The sequence below is a fragment of the Vidua chalybeata genome (assembly GCF_026979565.1).
Source record: "Vidua chalybeata isolate OUT-0048 chromosome W unlocalized genomic scaffold, bVidCha1 merged haplotype SUPER_W_unloc_2, whole genome shotgun sequence".
In the NCBI taxonomy this organism is placed as follows: Eukaryota; Metazoa; Chordata; class Aves; order Passeriformes; family Viduidae; genus Vidua; species Vidua chalybeata.
In genome coordinates this window covers 1,789,136-1,811,513 of record NW_026530331.1, presented here as the reverse complement: position 1 = coordinate 1,811,513, position 22,378 = coordinate 1,789,136, and the positions used below count along the sequence as shown (strand labels likewise).

At 46.0% G+C, this 22,378-nt stretch overlaps 1 protein-coding gene across 4 annotated transcripts in view; it reads right to left on the bottom strand.

Annotated features, from left to right (window-relative positions):
• LOC128782883 (AN1-type zinc finger protein 5-like) overlaps positions 1–21,675 on the bottom strand; it is a 59,935-nt gene extending 38,260 nt beyond the window's left edge. For all 4 annotated transcript variants that reach the window (XM_053933387.1, XM_053933390.1, XM_053933388.1 and 1 more), the window contains exon 1: positions 21,470–21,675. The gene's annotated coding sequence lies outside the window, so the exon portion shown is untranslated. The remainder of the gene's footprint in view (positions 1–21,469) is intronic.
• Positions 21,676–22,378: the final 703 nt, after the last annotated feature.

Here is a 22,378-nt window from a genome sequence, read left to right as displayed (position 1 = left end):
TGGCGCGGGGCTTAAGCCGAGGCTTGCAAAAGCGCTCTAGGTGCAGCCTAGCTGATAGTGCAGTGGGCGTGCAGGCACAAGCCGTGGTTTGTGGAGTTGCTTTGAATGCCGCTAGCTGATAGCACAGCTAGTGGGAGCGTGGTACAAGTTGGGACTTGCAAGCACCACTTACAAGCATCGCTGGTTGGTAAGGGGCTTGCAAAAGTAACCAGCGAACCCGGCTGGGCTAAGAGTTAAGTGTTTGTTGTGCGATAACACTGCCCTTTAGTGTTAAAAGCTGTCACTGGGAGATCCTTTGCATTACGGGGTTTACTGTTTAGTTCTTGTTACAAGTGAGAGGCGATCTGCCCACAGTGGCTGCAGAACTCCAAGCCCGGGCTGAGAGAGCCCAGCCTCCAAGAGAGGCTCTCCACAGGTGGTTTCAGCTTGAACCAAGTCAGTCTTTTCATCCATCAGGGGACTGCGTAGTCATAGAACGGGAGCACAGAGGGAGGGACAGAGTGTTCTTGGGAGGGATAAACCAAAGTTCTACAACTTGCTATCTAGCCTTTGACTGGGAACAACCGCCAGTTGAATGGGCACTGAGAAATCCCTTGAGGTGGGGTCTAGAAGGGGTAATTCCCTGTTTCGTGTGCGGATTGACAACCTTTTGCTGGAAGCCAGACTGGCACACAGCTTGGGTTCTCCTCCGATGCTTGAAGTGTCAGAGGAGGTGGTATTGTATTTCATATAGACGGAGATCCATGTGTTGTGCATGTACCCCTGAATTACTGAGATACTATAACCCAAAGGTTGAACAAACAAGGTGTGAAATAGTGAATTTAATCGGTGGGAAAAGCCACCTCGTCCCTGAAGCTTGGGACGTGTTTGAAGAGGATTGGGGAAAAAAATAAAGGAGTAGCACAGCCTTAGGATTAAAAAGAAGAACTAAAGAAATTTGTTTTCTTTTCTTTCCTCCCCAGTGGTTTAGATTGGACCCTTAAGAGTTCGTAAATTTGTGTGGGACTGGGCAAACAACAAATTAATAAAAGTTAATGGTTAATTAATTAATACAATAACATTTTAATATTAAAGGTAATTAATTGAAGTATTATTGATTATTAATTTGGCTATTAATATTTAATTTGGTTATTTGAATAACTATAAATTTGTATTAATATTTTAATTTAAATGTTTGAATTTTTTTTTTTTTTAACTTAAAAAAAAGGGTTCAATCAAATATTGCTCCCATTGATGACCATTATATTGTCTAAAGGAGGAGGAAAGATAGCATCCTACAGGTACACTGGAATATAATACCTTGTTACAACAAATGTTATTTAAGTGAGACCAGAAGAGACTACCCCAGCAGGCCTTCTAGTTGTAATTCTGAAGCTGGGAGAAATGAAGAAAGAAGTAAAATTCCTAGTTGATACTAGGACAATGTACTCAGTTCTAAATACAGCCTTGATGCCCATAGGAGATGATTATGCTATAGTTACAAGAGCGACTAGCCAAACTGAAAAGGCATTTTTCTTTAGGCCACCAAAATAAAGCAGTGGGGGATCCACAAATTTCTATATATGCCCAGTTCCCCTGAGCCACTTTTGGGCAGAAATTTGCTGGGACAATTACAGGCAACTATTACATTTAAAAATAGGGAGATGACTCTGGAGGTAAATGGTCAAAAGTATGTAAAAATACTGAGTTTGTTATTAACCACTAGCTGCATCTAAGATTATTAAAACAATGTCAATCTGATTTTAATACCCCTATCCTACCAGTTCACAAACCTGATGGCTCATACTGGTCAGTACAGGATCTGCGAGCTGTGAACAAGGTAACTGAGGATCTGTATTCTGTAGTGGCCAATCCCTACACGTTATTAATTTGCTTAACACCTGAACTAACCTAGTTTACCATTTTAGATTTAAAAGACGCCTTCTTTTGCCTTCCTATCCATGAAGCCAGCCAGAAAATTTTGCATTTAAATGGGAAAGTCCTAAAAGCGGGTGAAGAACTCAACATAGATGGACCAGATTTCGACAAGGATTTAAAAAAAAACCTCGCCCACTTTGTTTGGAAAACAACTTGCAAAGGAATTAGAGACCTGGGAAGCCCCTCCAGAGGAAGGGAAGCTGCTACAGTACGTAGATGACATCCTGATAGCCACACGGACAAGGGAAGCATGCGTGGACTGGATGGTAAGCCTCTTGAACTTTCTGGGGCTCCAAGGGTACCAAGTATCAAAGAAGGGGCCCCTAAAAATTCTGCTGGATTGAGGGATAAAAGTGCCCGAGAGCATCCAGGATTCAAACCTGTTGGGTTGAGGTATTCACATTCCAAGAGCATCCCAGGGTTGAGCAAAATTCTGATGGATTGAGGATACGCCCAAGAGCATCCAGAGTTGGACAACACAGCTGGATTGAGGGATATCCAAGAGCACCGGGACTGGCCAGTAACACCTAAAAGTGTAATAAGTGAATTGATCTGGGTCACGAAGTCAGTGCTGGACGACGTACCCTAGGCCAAAGCCAGAAGGAGGCAATATGCCAGACCCCAAAACCTCAGACTGTAAAAGAACTACAAACTTTCCTGGGGATGACAGGGTGGTGCAGGTTATGGATCTATAACTAAGGACTGTTTGTTAAGCCCTTATATGAACTGATTGCAACTGAAAGCAGGGACATCCAATGGACAAAGGAAGCTACGCAGGCTTTCAACCAGCTGAAATAAAGCCCTCATGTCAGCTCCAGCTCTAGGATTGCCAGACGTGAGTAAGCCTTTCCTTTTGTTCTCCCATGAGAAGCAAAGAATCTCCTTGAGAATATTAGCACAGGACCTCGGCCTGTATCAGAGAGCAGTTGCTTACTTCTCTAAGCAATTAGATGCAGCAGCTAAAGGGTGGCCTAGATGCCTCAGAGCTGTTGCAGCAGTCGTACTGAACATCCAAAAGGCACGTAAATTTACCCTGGGCCAGAAAATGACTGTGCTAGTGTCTCACATAGTGTCTGCAGTGCAAGAGGTGAAAGGCGGGCATTAGCTTTCCCCACAATGGTTTCTGAGATACCAAGCTAATACAGTAGAACAAGATGATGTAAAGATAGTGGTGGCTAACATTGGCAAACCACGCATACCTAGAAAGGCGTGGACCTATTTAGCATGAGAGGCGAGGACAGGCGGGGCCAAGAGTTGAATATGCATGGGAAAGTTGTGTAATGTATTGCATATGGAACACCTTTGTGAATAAAGGTGTGGGTCAGACTGAGGCTCGGGGCACAAGCTTTTGGAGAGATATCTCACTTGTGCCAGGCACCGACAATACATACCCACTTCATAACTACCCCAAGTTGTGGAGTCTATTTATTTATTCTGCGTATCGCTTCAGTAAGAATATTTAAGCAAGAGCTAGTTAGATAGTTGGTTTAATAGAAGATCCAATTGGCACCACACAGGAAATAGATCAGTTCCTGGGTCCCAATATATATACCTGGGGGGAGCTGCATTCTATTATGAACATCCTCTTCTCCCCAGAGGAGATACGCCTCATAAGGTCAGCAGGGATAAAGATCTGGGAAAAGGAAAATTGTACGGGACCCCCAGGTGAGCAAAAACTCCCTGTAGTGGACCCAAATTGGAATCCCAGCCAGGAAGAGGCCGGAGAAATATGCAAGACTACAGGACCCTAATTATAAGATGTGGGATGTGCCCATGGGGAGGACAGTGTGGGAATGCCATGGGAAACTACATTCATTTAGCATAAGGCATTACCCCAGAGTCCTCTGCCCCTCAGTGCAAATGAGCACATGCCCATCACCTGTCAGTTTATGGTTGTCATCTCCCCAAGTTCTGGAAAGTTCCCCGTTCTCGTTGTTTCTAATGGTTCCCTCTGTAAACCACTCCTTCCCTTTTCCCTCATTGGCCCAGTTTATGTTACCCCATCCCTTATACCCTCTTCCCATTGGGTCATTTGTACCCTAGTTACTCCTTCCCTCCCCAGTTATATACTCTGGCCCCTCCTTCCCCGGAGCTCTCGGAGTCTGCTTTCCCTGAGTGCGGTTGTCTCCCTGCTCCTATTTCTGCCTCCCTACTCCTTCGATCAATCCTCAATAAACCCGCTTGGTTTCCAGCAGCTCAAGAGTTCTTCCGTCTTCCTGGTGGGCATTTTAATTATGCTATCCAGGCACCCGTTGACCAGCCAACTGAGGGTCACCCTGTGGGACTCGGTCCGGGGTAGCCCATAACTGGCACCCGAAGAGACTGGACACCTGCCTGTCCAGCCCAGAACGTCTCCAAAGGATTTTGGATCTGTGACCCAGACTCCTAAGGATTTCAAGCATCGTTCGGAGCCAGCCCCAGGAAGAGCTGCGCTTTCGTCTAGGAAGACCCCTTCTCCTGGATCTGCTGACTGTTGTAGGTCGGGTTGATTTAGTCATGGATTTTATTAATGTTAGGTAGGTTTGATCCTTGTACTCTCTTATTTTTCCCTCACAGTGGTTTGCTCCAAGTTGTTTACCCGAAAAGTTCCTGCCACTCAGACCTGTCAATCTTCTCACCTCTCCCAGTTTTCTCCTTATTTGGTTCTGTCAGTCAGGGGTTGCCACTCCTTGTCGGGGTGTCAATCTTGTAACCACTCCCTGCTTCTTCATGAAAGTTCTGCATCAATCACCCCACCTTAGCCCTTCTATTCATCCCAGAACGCTGTACCCACCTCTGTTATGTTACCATTGGTTGTTATAGTTGATGTCACTCCTCTATCATTTGTCCTCATTGGGCGAGCCAGGTTTCCACCCTGGTCCACTCACCCCCTACTTAATCTGTTGCTGTTCTTTGTTCTCCAGCATTTGCTTTGCATTGCGCTGAGAGCAATTTGTTCCGACCATGCATGGGGGAATAAAAGTTCTTAGGGCTCGCAAGCAAAGTGTCCTTCTCTCGTCCCTTCGTCTCCTCACAGCATGTGAAGCTGCCAAAGCTGCGTTACCTACGCCGCAGCGCTCAGCATTACCAGGGAGGCAGACGCCATAACCCTGGAGTGCCCGCACACACGTGGCGGCCACCCGGCCTTACACAGGCAGTGCTAGCCGGTGCTTCTCGACTGCTTGAGGTCATGGCAGGAAGCCGCCGCAGCTGACACCCTCCAAACGTCTATCACTGCAGCTTCAGGGGAAGCTTTCGGACTTTGCGGGACCGGCAGGACCCCACCACCCCCCCAAGGCTCTTTTTTTTCGCCTGTGTCCTTTCTGGGTGAGTCTCTCCAGCTTTGGCTGCCAGGTGCTTTGTTCAGTGCCTCACACAGGCTCTTTTCTTTCTGTTTCTCCTTTGCTTTGTGGGGGGGAATTTTCGGCTGTTGAGCAAAATGGGCAATCGCCTTTCTCCAGCCCGATGGGAGTTCTACATCCAAGTTAAGGCAACCCTTGTTTTGGGGGATGTTTCATTTAAGAAAAGGGAAAATTGAAAGCTTTTGTTAATTTTATTTTTGAGCATTTTCCCACTGCGACCAGGGAAGATGTCTCTTCTGTTTTATTTTGGGGAAAGTTGGGAAATGTATATATGATATTCAGGTTGCATGGAGTTTTAAAGTGGGGCACTTTTATCCTGTGTTTGATTCTATTTTTAAGTTACTTAAACAACAGGGGGAGAGTTCGGTCCCCAGTTATCCTACCCCTCATTCCTCCCTCCCCAATCCTTATCCCACTTCTCCTAAGGGTGGGTCGGGACCCAGACCCTGCCAAAAGGCACAGGGCTGCTGCCGACTCCCTGCTGTTTCCCCGTCCCACTCTGTCCCTTCCGCGTGCTGGGACTGGCCACCCCAGCCCGAGCCTCACCCATTCCCTCGTTCCTATGTCCCCAGACCCCAGTTTAATTCCTGATTGTAATGATAGTCCTGTTACACAAAATGGCGCCGGCCACATGGCCGAGCACCACCATTCTAGAAAAACCCAAAATGGTGCTTCTTCTCCTCCTTCTTCACCCCCTCGGGTTCCCGCCATTCCTTTGCCACCCCCTCCTTCATCAGGTGCCGCCCCCGCGTCGGGTCCCTCCCACTCCACCACGTCAATTTTTACGTTGTCGGGACCCGCCCTGCCCGTCCCCCTGACCACACCCCTGGGTACGCCCCCTGTGGGTGGGACCGGCCCACAGGAAGGCCATGCCTCGGTGGGTGGGTCAGGCCACACCCCTCCCTCTCCTGCTGCTTTCGGTTCCCACGCCACCAGAACCAGAGGTAGGCATGGCTGGAAGGAGGCCATCTTGGCCTGCCGGGTCTCACAACACCGAGACCGACTGGTCAGGCAGAGGCTCCGTGCCCTAGCCTGTCCTGCCTCATCCTCTGATGAGGATGAGGACAGTGACAGCCCCCACTTTACCATCAAGCCGGGGGGAGGCTGAGTCCAGATCCGGGAGGAGGCGATCAAGGACGGGGACCTTGACCTTGCACGGGACTTGGGATCCTTTGTGGCACCAGTCATCCACAAGAGAGGAAGGGAACCGAGGTGGGAGCAGCTACCTTATGTGGAAGTCAAAGAGTTAAGGAAAATAGCCAAAGCTTATGGCAGAAATTCACCATTCTTTAAGAATGTCTTGGACTTGACTTTCTCTGGGCATACATTAGTCCCACACGATTTGAGGTACATAGCCAAAGCATTGTTTACACAAACTGAAATACTGCTATGGGAAATTCATTGGAAAAAACTGTTAAAACTGCTCTTAAAAAAGTATGACCTCAATGGAGTGTTGGGAGAGGGCAGCGAAGGCCTTGAGGCTCTCGCTGGAGAGGGGGAATTTAGCCGGCCGGAAGATCAAATTCTACTGCCAAATAACCTATTAGATGAAATCAGAGATGCTGGCAAGGCCGCGCTTTTAAAAATTCCAGATGGAACAACCCCCCTCCAAAACTTTTCCTCCATTTTACAAGGCCCCGAAGAGACTTTTATTAAATTTGTGGATCGTTTACGAGAGGCCATTGAAAGACAGACAATGTAGAAGCCCGAGAAGAGCTTCTCAGAAAGATGGCCATGACGAACGCAAATTCAGAGACCAAGAAAGTCCTGAGAGCACTGCCTCAAGATCCAGAACCTACCATCTCACAGATGGTCGAGGCGTGCTCGAAGGCTTCATCCATGGAATATACCGTGGCTTTAGTTGTGAGCAAAGGGGTGGGGGAGGCCATGCTCAATTTAAGTAATGTTCGGTGTTTTGGTTGTGGCCAACTAGGACATATACAAGCTAACTGCCCCCACTGGCCACCTGAACCTCTTTATCAACCACAGTTACAATCTCTGAGGCCTCCATTCAGGGGCTTTCAACAGCACCGGCAATACCGTCTGGGAAACGGGCAGCGGAGCGCGATGCGGGGCCGTGTGATGACACCAAATGGCAAACTGCAGCACCCCAGCCTGCCTGCCAGCCTACCTACCATCCAGGAAAACCACTGCCTGGATGGTACATTTCTGCAGACCACAGCCAGGAGGATGGGCTGCGGTTCTTCCGCAGAACCAGCCAATTAAATCAGGATAACTGTCGGGTCCTCTGCAGCGCTGTCCATCTTTTGCTGCCAGACGAGGACCTTGTGAGAGTCCCTGCGGGATATCTACACTCACCCTATAGTGACAGGCCCACAACCGTCCTCCTCCTCGGGGACAGCCACAACACACCAGAAGAACTTACCATCATCCCCGAGGTGGTTTGTGTGGATCCTGGCAACGAAGTCATGGTATCAGTAGTTTGCACCAACCCCCCATTTACTCTTTGTAAATGGGCCCCATTTGCTTTACTATACATCCTGGAGGGGCAGACTTTGACAATGAGGACAAGGACAAGCATGTTTTCTTTACTCAAAATGTCTGCAGGAAAAGACCATTAATAACACCTACCATTTACTTTCAGGGGAAGTCAGTGACATTGGACTTAATGGCGGACACTGGAGCTGATGTCACCATCCTCCCTTGAGCAAAGTGGCCGCGCGACTGGGAGTTGGTGCCCCCTTGCGGCACAATCTCCGGCGTGGGGGGAGCTGTCAACTTCCTCAGAAGCAAATATTTGGTAAGCGTAGAGGGACCAGAGGGACAAATTGCAACAATTAGGCCTTTCGTGGTTTCCTCAAATATCATGCTACTTGGCAGGGACGTTTTGTCCCAATGGGGAGCCTGACTTGACGTGCCTGACCCTAGGTGGGATTTTTAGTATGGGCCACTGCAGAGTGCACCACCCCACCTCTCAATTGGAAGACCGACACACCAGTATGGGTGGACCAGTGGACCCTTCCAGTGGAGAAATTAGAGGCGCTCCATGAATTAGTAGAGGAGCAGGTGCACCTGGGGCATTTAACACCTTCCACCAGCCCCTGGAACACACCTGTCTTTGTCATCAAAAAACCTGGCAGGGACAGGTGGCGCCTGCTCTAAGACCTACATAGGGTCAATGATGCCATTGAGGACATGGGCCCCCTTCAGCCAGGCCTCCCCTCTCCCTCCATGCTTTCCCGGGATTGGCAGCTCACAGTGTTAGACATCAGACTGCTTTTTTTAACATCCCATTGTACCCTGGAGATGCTTCCAGGTTTGCTTTCTCAGTACCATCAATCAACAGGAGCGAACCATACAAAAGGTACCAGTGGACCACTTTGCCCCAGGGAATGAAGTGCTCTCCAGTGCTCTGTCAAACTTTTGTTGCACAAGTCCTTTCCCCTGTTAGGAGAATCTTCCCTGAGGCAATAATACTTCATTACATGGATGATGTTTTAGTGTGTGCTGCCACAAAAACTTATCTAGATGCAGCACTTTCGAAAACTATGCAGGCCGTCAAGGCGGCTGGACTTCAGATGGCACAGGAAAAGATTCAGTTATCAGCACCATGGAAGTATTTGGGCTTCATCATCACCGAGAGGACCATCACACCGCAGACACTGACCATCAAGGAAGACCCACGGACGCTGCGGGACGTTCAGCAAATTTGTGGCACCATCACCTGGATCCGACCTCTCCTGGGGCTCACCACAGAAGAGCTAGCGCCCCTCTCCAACCTCCTGTGAGGAAGTGACGACTTAGCTTCTCCACGTCAACTAACATCAGATGCCCGTGGAGCCCTGGAGAGTCGCACAGGCCCTGAAGTCCCGACAGGCTCACCGTGTGGTCCGGTCCCTCCCGTTGAACCTCTGTGTCCTGGGTAAGTGCCCAAACTTTCATGGACTTCTATTTCAATGGAATAGTACACTCAAAGATCCACTCCTCATCGAGTGGCTTTTCCTACCTCACCAGCCACACAAAACCGTGACAACACCAGAAGAATTAATAGCCAAACTTGTTATAAAAGCCTGCCACCGCCTCCGGACCCTCGCAGGGTGTGATCTGGCGTGCACTTATTTACCTTTAAATTTGGAACAATTGGACTCAGTACTACAAACTAATGAAAATTTACAAATTGCATTAGACAGCTATCCTGGCCAGATATCAATTCATTATCCGAAACACAAATTGTTCAAAGACACTCTGTATTTGGCTCCAAAAACATTTAAAAGTAAAACTCCTTTGAAAAACACTCTCACAGTGTTCACTGATGGGTCAGGCAAGTCCCACAAGTCAGTGATCACCTGGAAGGGCCTGGACACTCAGAAGTGGGAGTCTGATGTCCAACTGGTTGAGGGTTCCCCCCAGATCGCAGAACCTGCTGCGGTTGTGAGAGTCTTCAAAAAATTTCAACAACCTTTTAATCTAGTTACTGATTCAGCATATGTTGCCGGGATAGCAGAGCGGGCAGAACATGCCCTGTTCAAAGAAATTCAAAACAGAAAATGACATGGCTTGCTCTCAGAATTAATTTGGCTCATTTCCCACAGAGAGCAACCCTATCATATTCTGCACGTCTGGTCTCACAATGACCTGCCAGGTGCCATCACTGAGGGCAACCGGAGAGCAGATCTGCTAGCAATGACCGCACAGATTTCTGACAAACCTACCCTACCTGACATTTTTCAGCAGGCTCGGCTGAGCCACGCTTTTTATCACCAAAACGCACCTGCACTTTCAAGACAGTTCAAAATATCCAAAGAACAAGCCAGAGCCATTCTTTTCACCTGCCACAACTATCAGTCCATGCCCTTCCTTCTGTGGTGACGGGGGTCAACCCCCGAGGACTGGGGGCTTTGGAACTCTGGCAAACAGACATCACTCATTATGCCCCTTTCGGGCGATTAAAATATATACATGTCTCAATCGACACATTTTCAGGAGCAGTGTTTGCCTCCCTCCACACGGGAGAAAAAAACAAAGATATCATCAAACCTTTTTATATGGCATTTGCCACCCTGGGCATTCCAAAATCCATTAAGACTGACAATGGCCCAGGCTTTACATCGACGCACTTTCAGAAATTCGTGCAGCAATGGGGGATTGCCCACACTACCGGCATTCCACATAACCCCACCGGGCAATCTGTAGTTGAAAGAACACATAAAGAGATCAAGAAATTGCTAGAACAGCAAAATTATTCAGCCCTGTCCATAACTCCTGTTGAAAGACTGTGTAAGGCACTTTATGTTTTTAATTTCATGAACTGCTCAGACAGGGAACTGAATCCCCCCATTCTGTGGCACCTTCATAACAACACTAGAGCACTTTTAAAGGAAAGGCCTCCGGTCCTTATTAAGTACCCAGAATCTAAGATCATCAAGGGCCCGTACCCACTCATAACATGGGGGAGAGGATACGGCTGTGTTTCCACCGAGCAGGGCCCCAAGTGGATTCCTGGGAAGTATGTAAAACCATACCTGGACGCCCTGCCACAAGATTACCTCCCAGCAGAACACCCTCCTGGAGCACCACAAACAGCCCAACCGGACAATGCAGTTGCGTGGAGATGACGCAAGAAGGACACCACTCCACCAAATATCGTCTCCTGCGCCCTCATCACAAGAAGACACTTTCCGCTACCAGCTGGGACAAGCCCAGTTTTACCTTCTCCTGTTGTCCCATTCCCTTTCCCCTCTTAACTTTTCCCTCGACCCCCTACCCCTTATCCCTCGACCTTACCTGTTATTTATTTCATTCTATTAAGTTTAACAAAGGGGGAGAAAGGAAGGAAGGGAACCAAATAGAATTTTACTTACAAATGCTTTCTTTTGTTATCGTACTAGAACACACCCAGAGCAGTGATGGCCACCCTGCTGACACTTACCCAGATAACACTTAAGGCACCCCAGAGCATCCAGATGGCTGCCACCACACATTTCATTTTACTGTGTCTCCAGGCAGCCGACACATGGCTTGTCCCACAGCCGAAGGAGAACATTTGGATAACACTAGCAAAGTCCCTCAAGCAAGACAATTTTTGCATGGCCATGGGCAGGGTGGGAGACCCACTCTCAACATGCCTGATGGGAATCCCTCTGTCAGAAAAAGACTACCCATATGCAGGTAAGAAACCTAACCCGGTGGACTCTTGCGATTGGTGGACAAGGACCCTCCCATATGCACCACAGGAACCCCAGGAATTGGACTTACTGGGGTCCACAAAAGCTGCCTTCTGCGTTCAATTTTTCTAAAGGTCAATCAAATAAGAGCCTCAAGAGATAATCAGGAAAGATGTGTCACCAAATGACAAAAAATACATGATCGACTGGTGCAATTACACCAGCCTAACATGGTCCGAGTCCTCTCCATATCCCAAGGTGCTCCCTAGGGGAGTGTTTCTTATCTGTGGTGACAGAGTGTGGCCAGGGATCCCATCCAAGATTAAAGGGGGACCCTGTAGCCTTGGCCAGCTTACTACCCTGACACCCAACAAAACCCAAATTTTTGATTGGAAAAAGGAAAAACAATTGACCTGCAAAAAGAGATCCTATACCCAATTTGACCCAAATTGTGATTCCCAAATTTACGATTGGAGTAAGTCAAAGAGGGTCGCTGTGACCATTTTCCTACCATGGTACACAGCAGCAAAGGCCCTCGGTGAGCTTTCTCACCTTGAGTGCTGGCTTAGTAAGCAGGCCAACGCCACGTCCGCCACACTGTCAGATCTTTTGGCAGACGAAGAGACCACCAGACATGCCACCTTACAAAATAGAGCAGCCATCAAGTTCCTGTTGCTCGCCCATGGCCATAGCTGTGAAGACTTTGAAGGACTGTGTTGTTTTAACCATTCCTCGAGAAGCACCTCAATACAAGCCAACATCAAGAGACTCCAACCACAAATACAAGACCTTAAGACTGAAAACCAAGCTGTGGATGCAATAAATAAGATACTCACACAATGGGGTGTTCATAGCTGGGTGGCCTCCATCCTAAGAGGACTGCTCTGGATTCTACTTATAATTTTTATTGTTTCCGTTGCTCTAACTCTCTTCAAAAAGACCCTTGTGAAAACCTAGGGGGATGTTTATTTAATAAATAGACAAGGGGGAGATGTGGGATGTGCCCATGGGGAGGACAGTGTGGGAATGCTATGGGAAACTACAGTCATTTAGCATAAGGCATTTCCCCAGAGTCCTCTGCCCCCCAGTGCAAATTAACATATGCCCATCACCTGTCAGTTTGTGGTTGTCATCTCCCCAAGTTCTGGAAAGTTCCCCATTCTCGTTGTTTCTAATAGTTCCCTCTGTAAACCACTCCTTCCCTTTTCCCTCCGTGGCCCAGTTTGTTACCCCATCCCTGTTCCTCCCTTACACCCTCTTCCCATTGGATCATTTGTACCTTAGTTACTCCTTCCCTCCCCAGTTATATACTCTGGCCCCTCCTTCCCCGGGGCTCTCGGAGTCTGCTTTCCCTGAGTGCGGTTGTCTCCCTGCTCCTATTTCTGCCTCCCTACTCCTTCGCTCAATCCTCAATAAACCCACTTGGATTTCAGCAGCTCAAGAGTCCTTCCGTCTTCCTGGTCGGCATTTTAATTACACTATCCAGGCACCCGTTGACCAGCCAACTGAGGGTCACCCTGTGGGACTTGGTCCGGGGTAGCCCATAATAAGAGGCATAAAATAATCTGTACCCAAAAGGAGCAATAGCAAACTGGCATTTGATGGGAGTCAGGAAAAGGATGAATCCCCGGGGGCATGGCTAAATTGATTAAAACGAAATTTTCAGTTACATTCCAGCATTGATCCTGATGGACCAGAGGGCCAAGTATTACTAAAAGTACAGTTTGTTACCAAAGCTTGGCCTGTCATTAGACAGAAATTAGAAAACTTAGAAGACTGGCAAGAAAGGGGAATTAACGACCTGTTAAGCTCTAAAAGTTTATTTAAGGAGAGATGAGAAGAACAGAACCAAAGCAAAAATTATGGTAGCAGTAGCAAGAGAAAGTGTAGGAATGGGAAGAGGGGAGCCAAGAGGGGGGGGCAGAAAATAATGGGAAGCTAGGTAAATGGAAAAAACCACCATCAGATGATGTGTATTGCTATTACTGCACCAGAAAAGGGCACGTTAAGCGGTTCTGTAAAAAATTACAAATGGATGAGGCAATTGAGAAAGAACAGGACACCCTGGAGGAGATTCTCAGAGGAAATAATGATTAGGGGTGGCAGGGGCTCTACACTCTGGGGGATGAGATTGGACACCAGATAGAGCCCCTGGTAAACTCAGAAATTGGCCCCCAGAGTGAAGAATATGAGTTTTTAGTGGACACAGGTGCTTATCATTCCTGCATGATGAAGCTCCCCAGAGGGGCTCAGCTAAGCAAAAAGATCTGCCAAGTGCAGGGAGCAAAAGGGGAACCATTCGGAGCCCAGGTTATAGAGAGCATAATTATAAAAGGCAACTCAAAGGATTGCAGGGCTGATTTCCTTTATATCCCGAAACTAGGTTGTAACTTATTGGGGCGGGACCTGCAAGTAAAGATGGGAAGTGGAGTAGTGCCAAAGGAGGGGAGGATGGTACCCCAAATAATGTTATTAACTGAACGGAATATGGGAGAAATTAACCCAATAGTCTGGGCAGAAGGAGGAGGGCAAGGGTTGTAAATATCCCACCAATTAAGATAGAAATGCAGTCAGAAATTCCCCCTGTTCAGGTAAAACAATATCCCATCTCCCCCAAGGGCCAGAGAGGACTAACACATGTGATACAGGGACTCGTGGAAGAAGGCATTCTAGAACCATGCATGTCACCACATAACACACCAATTCTAGCTGTCAAAAAGGCTGATGGAACCTATTGATTGGTGCAAGATTTGAGGGAAATTAACAAACTATTTCCAGATATCCAATAGTATCAAATCCATATACTCTTCTCAGTCAAATTCCACGAGAGCATGCATGGTTCTCAGTAACAGATTTGAAAGATGCTTTCTGGGCCTGTCCGTTAGAGGTGGGGAGCAGGAATTGGTTTGCCTTGGAATGGGAAGACCCAGACTGCAAACATAAACAACAAATTAGGTGGCCCCGCCTCCCACAGGGATTCACAGAGTCCCCTAACCTATTTGGACAAGCCTTAGAGGATCTTTTAAAGTCCTTTGTACCCGGGGAAGGAATACAAATTCTACAATATGTAGATGACCTACTAATATCAGGCAAAGATCAAGAACAAGTCCAACAGGCCAGTATAAGCTTACTAAATTTCCTGGGAGAAAAAGGATTAAAAGTATCAAAGAAAAAACTCCAATTTGCAGAAGAAGAGGTAAAGTACCTGGGGCATCTAATTGGAAAAGGGTACAAAAAGCTCAGTCCTGAAAGAGTTGTGGGGATCCTGTCAATTCCACCACCCAAGACTAAAAGAGATGTAAGAAAGCTATTAGGTCTAATGGGCTATTGTAAATTATGGATTGATCAGTATACTCAAACTGTAAAATTTTTGTATGAAAAATAATTAAGCACAGAACCTGTAGCCTGGACTCTGGAGGAGAGATTGCCACCTCAAAATGTTTAAATCCTGCTCAATTCTTAACTGGGGAACCAATGGAAAATTTAGAGCATAATTGTATTGAGCTAACTGAGATACAAACAAAAGTAAGAGAAGACCTAGAAGACCACCCTTTACCATATGGAAGGGTCCTGTATATAGATGGATCCTCTCGAATTGTAATGGAAAAAAGGGCATCAGGATATGCCATTATTGAAGCAGGGGAAATCAAAGAAAAAGGGAAATTACCCTCGAATTGGTCTGCACAAAGTTGCGAGATATATGCCCTAAAGAGAGGTTTAGATTTATTAGTAGACGATATAGGGACAATCTACACGGATTCTCGATACACCTTTGGGATAGCTCATACCTTTGGAAAAATCAGGCAAGAGAGGGGATACCTTAACTCAAAAGAAAAAAATCTGGCACATGAAAGTCTGATCAGGGAAGTACTCAAATCCCTCAGAGGACCCAAAGAAATTGCCATAGTCCATATTAAAGGCCACCAAAAAGGAGATACCCCTGAAATCCAAGGAAACAAATTAGCAGACCTGGCAGCCAAAGAAGCAGCCTTAGAAATAGGGGACCCAGTCGCAGTCCTAAGGGTAAGAGAAGACCAGGGAAAAAATAAGGGAAGAGGGGGTACCAATTTTCAGTGACAAAGAGCTAAAAGAAATAGAGAAAATGGGAGGGGTAAAAACAGAGGATGGAAAATGGTGGACCCCAGACAGGTGACAAATATTCAACCAAATAATAACCAGAAAAGTGATGGAAGAAATACACTGATTAACTCACTGGGGAAGACAAGGAATATGTGATAATTTCCTGAAATATTACATGGGAACGGGAATATATGAAATAGCCAGATCCATCACAGGAGAATGGTTAACCTGTCAAAAAGTCAACAAAAAGGTGATGCGAAAAACCACTCTGGGAGGGAGGAAATTAGCCATAAGACCTTTCCAGAGTATTCAGGTTGATTTTACTGAATTAACTCCAGCCCAAGGGTATAAACACCTATTGGTCATAGTTGACCATCTAACCCACTGGGTTGAAGCATTCCCCACGAGAAGGGAGACAGCCCAAACTGTGACAAAAGTTCTCTTGGAAGAAATTATTCCGAGATACGGGCTAGTAAATATTATTGATTCGGACCGTGGCCCCCCACTTTACATCCAGTGTTCTGCAACAAGTCATCGGGGCCCTAGGAATAAAGTGGGAGTTACACATCCCTTGGCACCCTCAGAGTTCTGGGAGGGTCAAGAGGGTAAATCAAACCTTAAAGAATATTTTAACAAAATTGGTCTTAGAAACCCAATGGAATTGGGTCAAATGTTTACCACTAGCCCTATTACGAAGGCTTTGAAGGCCCCTTCCAGGTGCTGCTTACAACAAACACTGTAGTAGGAACAAAGGAGCGGGGCTGGACTCATGCAAGTCAAGTGAAGGGTCCAGTACAACCCCCAGCTGAGGCAAGCAAATGGACTATAGACAGCAGAGACGATAAAGACTTCAAACTGGTCCTGAGGAAAACACTGAAAGAAGCACAACCCTGAACACAACCCCCCCACAGGAAACCTCTACATTGTTATTCTTATACCCTTAAAGTTTGTTAATGTTTGTTATAGTTACAGTATAAGTTTTGTTTAGCTAAGTCTTGACAATCAGAATAACATCTCAGTTTTTGGTACTGTTCCATAGAGCACTCTCCTTGCAACCCTAATTGGGACCAAATTGAGGGAAGGGAGTGGCAGAATGTCTCCAGAAGAAGGGAAAACCAGAGGTGGGAGGCAAGACTGGATCGGGAACTACCTCTGGGAAATACTCTCAGGGCACTGAGAAAACTCCTGTGGTTTGAGAGGTGAGGAGGCCAGCCCGTACCAGACTCCCACTCGTAGCAATGCTACTACTCATCTGCTTCGAAGGAAGTGGAGGAAACCCTTGTGAGAAGTGTTACTATCCCTTGTATAGAGGAGATACAGTAAGTGTATTAATCAGAGTACACACAAACATGAATCCCAAATGTATTGATCACTCCCAGTTAACAACCTGTAAAGAAGATAATAAAATATATTGGCTAGATAAAAATATTGCAAACCCAAGCCAGAGGATGTCAGGAGAGTGCCCTATGAAAGAAAGATGGGTATGTTTTGAACAAGAAAGTGAAACCAACTTAGAGGATACATTCAAAGAGAAAGAAGTGCAATTGAAAAGACAAAGGGATAGAGAGGGACAAATATATGGTAAGAATCTTTTTACCGATATGGTGGAAAAGATCACAAAAGAATTTAATTTGACTGATTGCTGGGTGTGCAGGGGGACACATTTAAGTGAGATTTGGCCATGGGACGTTATCAGTTTAGGTCCCCTAGGCATTTTAAAATGGATTACATCAAGAAAAAGCATGGTAGTACCCAAAAGAAGGGGAGTGGAAGCTAAAATCAACAAAAATAGGAGAAGAGTGTTTATCAAGAAAAGGGAAAATGTCTACTATAGAAGTAGGAGAAACACCGTGTAAAAGATATCTAGCAGCAAATGACACACACACCAGGTGGATCCCAGAAACCCTCCATTCATATTGGTCAATAGAAAAAACTGAAAGTAGATGTGCATACAGTGAAAAAGAAAAAATGTTTGAATGCTTAGGAGATTATATTAACCCATTCTGGGCAATAAAACCCTATACAAATATTGGAAACATATAACGAATCAAGATTCTAATTTCTGGGACACACCTAAAAATTTATTTTGGATCTGTGGTAACATGGCATATGTGAAATTACTGGGAGGGAGGACCGGGAGTTGCACAATTGGAGCTATAAAACCATCCTTTTTCTTACTGCCTAAGGATGCAAAATCAAACTTGGGAGTCCCAGTATATGATGATCTGGCCAGAGAAAAAAGGAGTTTATTTGGCAGAACCCAAAATTGGAACAATGAAATTTGGACCCCACAAAAGATTATCGATACTTATGGGCCAGCTACCTGGGCCCAAGATGGATCCTGGGGGTACAGAACCCCAGTATACATGCTCAATCGACTCATCCGTTTACAAGCAGTACTTGAAATAATGTCCAGTCAAACAACTCTGACCATTGATCTCTTAAACCAGCAGCAACAGCAAACATGATCAGTAATTTACCAAATTTGATTGGCAGTGGACTACCTCCTCGCAGAGGAAGGAGGGATCTGCGGGAAATTTAATACTTCAGAATGCTGCCTAGAGATTGATGACCATAGTCATGTAATTAAAAACATAACTCAAAATATTAGAAAACTAACCTATGTTGGAACACAAAAATGGACGCCCTTGTTTGGGGAATCTGATTGGTGGGACAACTTGTTCACCTGGAACGGTAAATAGTGGAAGAAATTGGTCTTCTTTATAGTCTGTGCACTAGCAAGTGTAATATTTCTACCATGTGCAATTCCATGCCTAGTCCGGATAGTAACCAGCATTGTCCAAAGCAGCATCATGCTGCAAGGTAATGTAGAAGGGAAAAATGGTAAAAAAGTAATGTTAATAAAAGAACAGAGTGATCAGAATGCCAGAGATATGCTTGAACAGTATGAGAAACTGAAAAAAGTAGAAGTTGAACTTTAAAAGGTTGATGCAGGCTAGAAGCCTGATCAAATAGTTAGAGGGGGGAATTGTTAAAAATAGGTTAGAAATGGTTGTAAAATAGTTGATAATTGTTAAGCATGTACTGTTAGTTTGGTTATGGTAAAAGGGGTTAAAAGGGTAGTTATAAGAAATACGGTACTCTATGTACCATAATACACCTAAGTAAAGTGCACCACCACCACCACCCCCACCCCCGCGAAACGAGCCAGCCTGGACAGAACTGTAATGGGCCAATCAAGTGAAGCGATACGTGGAATAAATAAATAGACTCCATAACTTGGGGTAGTTATGAAGTGGGTATGTATGTCAGCGCCCGGCACAAGTGAGATAGCTCTCCAAAACTTGTGCCCCGAGCCTCAGTCTGACCCACACTTTTATTCTCAAAGACGTTCCATACGCAATACATTGCACAACTTTTCCATGCATATTCAACCCCTGGCCCCGCTTGTCCTCGCCTCTCATGCTAAATAAGTCCACACCCTTCTGGGCATGTGTGGTTTGCTGTGGTGGTCGTACGGGGGTCTCTCGGTGGTCCTGAGGCTGAAGATTGTGGTCTTCCTCATGATTGAACTTTTGAACTTTTCTTCTCTGCGCGTGCGCTTTCGGTCCTTTGGTGCTTATCTGAGTATGTCTGTCAGTCTTGATAGGCTTGGAGACAGAGGAGCTTCTTTATCTGGGTTCTTTGCCTCTTCTGGTATTGTTCTTTATGCAAGAAGCTTCAGAAATTTGCATTTTCTTATGCCCTTTGTACCAGGCAGAGGTTTCTTAGGTTAAAATTCAATACATACCTCTACAAGCTAAATTATAAATATTTAATTCATTTTGTTAATTTAACTCTAAAAATCTCTGTTTCACAAGTGCCTTAAACCTTCATGCAAATGAAGGATGCAAAAAGAAACCAATCCAAAGGGACAAAAAACAGGATAAAAAAGTGGCATCTGACCCAATGAATTCATGCCGCTCCACCTGGAACATCGGGGACATCGCTGCTCAGGAAGACCAAGCACTGGCACTGCAGCATCCTCGATGGGAACCCTCCTGCTCGGGCTGCGAGCCCCCTTGCTTTAGGCCTTTCTTTTTATTATAATAAATGCTGAAATCACTTTTTAGTACCGGGAGTGTGGTCCCGTTTTTAACAACATGGTTGAGCACATTAGCTTTTGCCTGTCATAAGGCTGTAGTGTGACAGACTAATCTAAAGGCCCAGACAGAAAATCTTGTCAACAGGGGCCTCTGAAATCAGCTTCTGTTTATATCTCTGAAAGCTGCCAACTCCTACAACCCCACAGAACGGAAGTAACCAAGCATACTCCCACTATAAGAGGAAAACATGAAATTCAATTAACACGACTACAGCTTCTTTTCTAGAGGAAAAGGGAGTGCAGATACTTCAATCAAGAAAATGCAGCATCATGAGGCTGTCATCTCAGACATTTTCATCTCTATTTCACAGCAAGAACAAAAACCTGGCTATGATCAGAGACCTAACATATTACACTCTCACGACCTTACATTCCCCAATCTTTTGGTTGACTGGTTGCAACCAAACCTTTACAAAAAATATAATGATCTCTCTTACCTCCAAAAAGAATCTTAACACTTAAGAGATGTCCCTGTTTAATCCTGACCTCCCAATAAAAAGGAGCTTTTTAATTCAGTGTTAACTCAAACAGTAATTTACACCACTGACCTTCACAGTTTACCCAGACAAACTAAAAGGGGAACATAAATACTTTGTTATTATTAAAGTTAACAGTCTCATAACTAAGACATCTTTTAATTCCAAATTACAACTAAACTGAGGCCTAAGTCAACTCTAATAACAGCAGATATTCAGATTATTTGAGTTGCAAATATAATTAAGCTTTTGTGCACACCAAGTGCACTTCCAAGAAACTACAACTTATGAACTATGTGAAATACATAATATAAGCATTTCAAGTTACCCTAATACTTCACAGACTCCTAGAATGGTTCGGGATGCAAAGGACCTTAAAATCATCTAGTTCCAACCCCCTGCCGCAGGCAGGGAATCTTTCATTTGATCAGGTTGCTCAGGGCCCCATCCAGCCTGGACTTGAACACTTCCAGGGACTGGGAATCCACAACTTCTCTAGGCAACCTGTTCCAGTGTCACACCACCCTTACAGCAAAGAATTTCTTCCTAATATCTAATCCTATCCTCTTTTAGTTAAAAGCCATTCCCCCTTTTCTTATCACTACACACCCTTGTAAAAAATCCCTCTCCTACTTTATTGTAGGCCCCCTTTAGGTACTAGATTAACTTAATTACTTAATAAAGAGAATATAAATACTAACTACTGTTAAATCAATAATAAAACCTAAACTAGCTGGTTAAATAAATACTTATTTACCTGAATATCCTCAGCTAGAAAATGGACCATAAAAAAACCAAACTCAAAACAAAATCCCCAGCAAGGATATTTCAGGTATACACCTCTCTAACAGTAATCTAGGTGGAGCAAAAAGACGAAGTATATGTGAAGAACGCGAATCAAACCCAGACATTTCCCAATGACAATTAAACGCAGCTCGATAATCCAGACAAAAAGGGCGGCACCGCCAAGTGCTCAAAGCATGCTATGTTTTAGTCGCCATCGCCTCCACATACCCGCCTCGCCCCACCCCCTCCCCGACACCAAAACACAAAAGACGTGGAGGTTACCAGTCTAAGGAGAAAAACCAAACAAACCCAGCTCCTCTCCCAGCGAGGACTGAGGAAGCCTCATTGTCTCGCTCCCTGTTTGCCCCAACTAAGGAGGGAGTAGTAATGTGTGTGCCATCCTAGCCCCCGACCTCTCGCCGCATCAGAGTGAAAGAGTCCGCCTAGGAAAACGATAGACGCCCTGCCAGCCCTCGCCTCGCGGAAGGCAACAAAAACGCCACAGGGAGGCCCAAGCACCCCCCACGGCGAGCCCCAAGCACCCCCCACGGCGCTCCTCTGCGCACAACGCCACCGCGCTAACAGCTCTCAGAAATCAAGTCCGCATCCTCCCGCAGCCACCCTTCAGCGCCCGCGTACCTGCTCCTGGAAGGGGGCGGAGGAGAAACCCCACAGCCGATGTCGGAGGTGCTGCAGATGGCTTCAGACTGTTTCTGGGAGAGCGAAGGGCAAGATGGTGTAGGGGCACGAAGCTGGCGGTGCCACCACCACTTTCATTCTGCGGCAGCAGCACGGAATGAGACGCGCAGCGCACAGGAGAAAGACGAAAAGAAGACGCAAAAAAGAGAAAGAATTGAGGAAGAAGGGTGGATGAAGGAGGGATCTGAACCAGCTGGTCCGCTCGCGTCAGCTCCGCCTCCTTCTGGCTGTTGCTGAGGCCTACACGCCAGCGCGGTCCTACACGAGGGGAAAAAGAGCACGAAACACACGTGAGGCGGCTCACAGTACCGTCGCCTTTGCCTGCGGAGTCACCAACCTCCCCCTCCCCGAGACTAGGGACTATACAGGAATGGACAGAGACTCCGCGCGTTATCAGAGAATGTCGTCTGTTCTTCAGGGGAATGGGGAAACGGAAAGAGCGGTGTCCAGAGCAGTGACAACTGGCTCACGCGGCCTCACCCTGTCCACAGAAAGAGGATGGAGCTGCGCGCAAAGAGGAAACAAAGCCTCTCCCCATCCACTTGCCCTAATAACGGACGCCTCTGCTCCTAGTTAACATTTCCATTTAAACTTGCACGTGCAGTGGTGTCACAAGTGAATTATTAAAAGAAGTCATCGTTGTGGGGTTAACTAAAGGGGTTCTATTAATCATTAAACGATGATTAAATTATAGTTATTGACGACTGAATGAAAAGTAAATGACAAATGATGATTAAGCAATAATTGAATGGCAATTTGAGAGTGATTTGAAAAATATTTAAATGATTTAACAATTTAGACAGTGATTTTGATAGCAGTCAAACACTGCTTACTACACTTTCAATAAGT